The sequence below is a fragment of the Helianthus annuus genome, chromosome 3 (assembly GCF_002127325.2).
Source record: "Helianthus annuus cultivar XRQ/B chromosome 3, HanXRQr2.0-SUNRISE, whole genome shotgun sequence".
In the NCBI taxonomy this organism is placed as follows: domain Eukaryota; kingdom Viridiplantae; phylum Streptophyta; class Magnoliopsida; order Asterales; family Asteraceae; genus Helianthus; species Helianthus annuus.
In genome coordinates, this window is record NC_035435.2 from 55121861 (window position 1) to 55126247 (window position 4387).

Sequence of the window (4387 nt, forward strand, 5' to 3'; positions counted from 1 at the left end):
TATACACGTATAGACAATACCTCACTGTCACTCTACACTCTAAATCAAACTATTTTGACCCGACTCATACCTATTCCCAACCTTGCCCCACCCACATCAGCTACAACAAAAAAAAAAAATCAATCAAAAAAATACATGTTTGGATTCTTATATTATGATACAATGACACCTACATCAGCTACAACAAAAAAGAAAACCAACTAACACTAATATATAAACATGGAAAAATGTAAATTATAAATCCAATCCAGATGGCTCAGTTCGTTAAAAAAAATAATCCGTGAAACATTAATATAAATTACTCAATGGAAAATACATGAGAATCTGTTGGTGGAGGTAAGATAGTTGGTGGCTATATAAATTAACAATCTAAATTCTATATAATCCCTTCCATCTATAATATGAAGTATATAAATCAAATAATGTATTCAACACGTGAACACCTATGCAACCATCAACTAATTAAATGAGCAGTTAACCCACAATGACATTAAAGTTATAGTTTTCAATCATTTTTTTCTTATGTAGACATTTAATTTAAGATCTATCTAAGATTGTGATTCACTCGGTTCTCGATCATAATCTGCAGAAGAACAAACAATATCAACATTCAAAAACAAAAAAGATTCAATTAATCCAACAAATCATTTTGCATTAATCACCTGTGACTTCAATTTCCAATCGATTAAGCTCGAGTTTCAACGAATCCAAACCGTAGAACAACTTTAAAAGATTGTTCGTGTCTAAACTTGGCCTCACCGTAGACCCCCTACAACTTGTAGTACCCGAACCCCTACCTCCTCCACTTCCTCGGTCCTTGTAAGATCCCGAAAATGTCAACGGCGTCGTATACTACAATAGAAATACAAATTAAGATAGAAAACACAAAACAATTTATGTCGAGGGCAAAAGCTATTTATATGAATAATTTTCTTATGAGTGACAATTTGGGACATGTGGAAATTTCAAGCAGTTTGGAATCATTTACTTATACACTAACACTAAGATTAATGAAAGGGGCAAGTTGTAGTCCTATCACAAAACCACACTATCAAATGAAGAAAAGTAACAAAATCATTTGACTTCTCTCACAAAAAAACGCAAACTTAAATCAACTAAATAGCTTAAATTCCTCAAATAATGCATGACTTCAAGAATCTGAATTCCGTGATACCAGTGAAAAAGAAAATAAATCACAGATTACAAATAAGTTATTTATAATAGGCATATAAGTCACAAAATGTTGAAATCCGAAATATCCGCCACATGCATACAACCATATCAAAATAGCAACAACTCAAACATGTAAAGCAAGTGAATCAAACCTGGAAAGCAGCCATAAACAAATGATAAGTTGTTAATAATCCAAACTAAGTTGCTTCAATTCTGTGACCGTGTTTCATCAACAAACTTAAAAATGCAGTTCTTATCTTCATGCATTTGACTGTGTGATATGTGTCCATATGAAACATCTTGAACAACAAAAAAATGTATTAACAAATATCTTGAAATAAAAACGCAGAGGATTAGAAATGGCTCCAACAGTTCAACATTTAATTGCACTAACACCTTGATTACTATTTCAGCAAAGAAAATACAACTGAAATTGTATGTAAGTAGGACAACAATGAAAAAAAATGTAATAAAGTCACTATTCATGATGCCACAGTTTCTACTATATACTGAACATGTATCCGAAATAACTAAGCAAGAAAATAAGGTACCTCACAAATGTAAGAGCCCTAATTTTGCAATTAACTAACATCACTTACCCCTAAATTTTATTTTGTTAAAATAAGATAATTAAGTGCACTAAAAGCATATTATATAACCCTACAAAAGCAACTTAAGACACCATGGTTTGAATCACACCCCTTCAAAAAGACACAACCCTTCAAACCACTTTTAAATGTATCACACCCCTTACAAAAAAAAAAAAAAAAAAAAAAAAAAAGTCACAACTTTTAAATATATACCTCTTCAAAAAGGCACAACCCTTCAAACCACTTTGAAATGTATCACACCCCTTACGAAAAGTCACAACTTTTAAATACAACACAACTTTTAAATGTATCACACTCTTAAAAATAAGTCACAACTTTTAAATAGACCACAACTCTCTAAACTACTTTTAAATAATACAAAAAACATATACCCCTATGTTTAACACACATACCCTTTTAATTAACACATACCCCTTTGTCTACCATACATACCTCTTTAATTATATTATGTTATATTAATAAAAACACCACTGAACCAATGCAAACAAAATACAACTTCTCAGTATTCGGAACCGACCAAAACATCCAAATACCATCGTGACCTTTAATAACCAAATCGTTGTGTCTACCGTCGTTAGTTTTAAGTTGATAACCAAACCGTTGTGTCTCCTCTAATCACTGTTTCCCCGCCGTACGCCACCAATTCACACCCTATATAACCCCCTGCCACCCCCAAAAAATTTCCAGTCATTAATCTGAATGCTCGGTTGCCGCAAAGAAGAGGAAGAGGGGTGTAATTGGGTTGTTAAATCGGACTTTGGGTGGCAGAACATTTGGAACCTATGATTTGGGAATTTATATCCAAATATGAAATGAAACTAAAGTTAATATTGTACGCTTGAAAACTTCATATGCTTCCCGCGTGAAGGCAGAAGATGGAAACAAAAGATGGAGAAGGATGTTTATTGGCGTGTGGGTTGTACCACTCTCACCGGACGATTTTTCCTTCGCCGGAAGACGGTTGGGGTTGACGCTCTCTATATCTCCAAATGGGTCCATTGAGAATTGCATGTGATAACACAACTGCAGGTTATTTAATGCAAAATTTATGGGAAATCACAAAATGAGTAGTCTCCCATGTTGCACTCTTTCTTTTCTTTTCTTTTTAATTTTATTTTTGTATTGTGGATCTATTTCTTATTTAATTTTACTTAATTAATTGTTTTAATTTAATATTTACAAGCACACTTTTTTATTATTTGAAATTTAACTTTCCCAACATAAGTGATTGTGGATTCATATACGCATTGGTAGTGTATTCACAATCAGTTTTATTACGAAATTATCCCACTTATAAAAGTGGCAATTGTTTAATTATTATATCATACTATAAATTGCAATTGTTTAATAATTATATCAGACTATAAAGATTGAGTTAAATTCTTTTTCTTTACATCTTTTAACGTTGTTTACCGTCATGCAACACACGTTTAGGTTTAGGTTATAAAGTTTGCGTAAAAATATTTTATCTAAATTTTATTGAACCCGATCCCCTCTGGCGTAGAGCGCGTGTCCACAAACCAATGTTATTGTTGACTTAGCAATTCTTTTTATAAAAATATTTACGTAACGATCCATAATGCGTGTGTAGTTCAATGTTTAAAAATTTATTTGTTGGTAGTAGTCCCGTCGCAACGCGTGGGTTCGCGTCAACTTGTGAATACACATTAAGCAACTGTTGACCCATCATTTCTAGCTAATTTTCTACATTGGAACCATAAAATAAAACATAAATTGACGCGCTAAATGTTTAGAAATTAGCAACTCTTATTTTTTTTAGCCTAACCATTGATAGAACATAAGCAAATCTATAATATGCTAAATCTGTTGAGGAAAAGGAGACTTGCAAAGATTATTTTGGCCTGCAGCTCTTCGATTAGAGCTATCTATATAATGTACACATTCACGGCCACATCAAAAATCTAAATATCCAAAGTAACAGAAAAGGTTTAATGGTTCTAAACATACCTTTGCGATTATGAGCAAAATAACAGGGAGGCGGCGATTAAGATCAAAATAACAGAGAGAAACGCAGTGTATGTACGTGTGTGACAGATCTGCAACTAACGCCGGAGATGGAAAACCCCACTCATTTGCAAATCCGTGACCGCGTAAAAACGACTACCTCTTGACGCGGTGGAATGACGGAGTTACAACCAAGCCACAGAACCTTGCCCCACCCACATCAGCTACAACAAAAAACAACAACCAAAAAATACATGTTTGGATTTAGTTTCGTGTTCAGTTGCAAAAAAAAAAATAAACAAATAAAAAAAATCCTGACTCATACAAAAGAAACAAACAAAAGTCCAGTTACAACATCCTATTTGCTTTCAAGAAAGATAAAAAAAATAGATGAAGGATTTATATCCAAGTGATACCTCAACTGAAGGATTTACCTTAAAGAAAGCAAAACACCAATTGCAAAAAAAAAGGTAGAATTTTTTAATTAACGTAGATCTAAACTGAAAACCTAAACTCCAAACCTTTTATTTCCAAGCCCTTTTAATTCTAACCGAATTAAACATCTTGAACAACAAAAAAATGGAAGATTTACAATAATGATTGACTTCAAAATTTAAATTTAAAATAATGATTGACTT

General features: G+C 32.7%; 1 long non-coding RNA gene across 1 annotated transcript; it reads right to left on the reverse strand.

Moving 5' to 3' along the window:
• Nucleotides 1-438: 438 nt before the first annotated feature.
• LOC110927860 lies at nucleotides 439-3965 on the reverse strand. Its single transcript, XR_004889663.1, has 2 exons — nucleotides 3753-3965; nucleotides 439-852 (listed from the first exon to the last, which is right to left on the reverse strand). It is a non-coding gene; the product is annotated as an uncharacterized LOC110927860 (long non-coding RNA).
• Nucleotides 3966-4387: the final 422 nt, after the last annotated feature.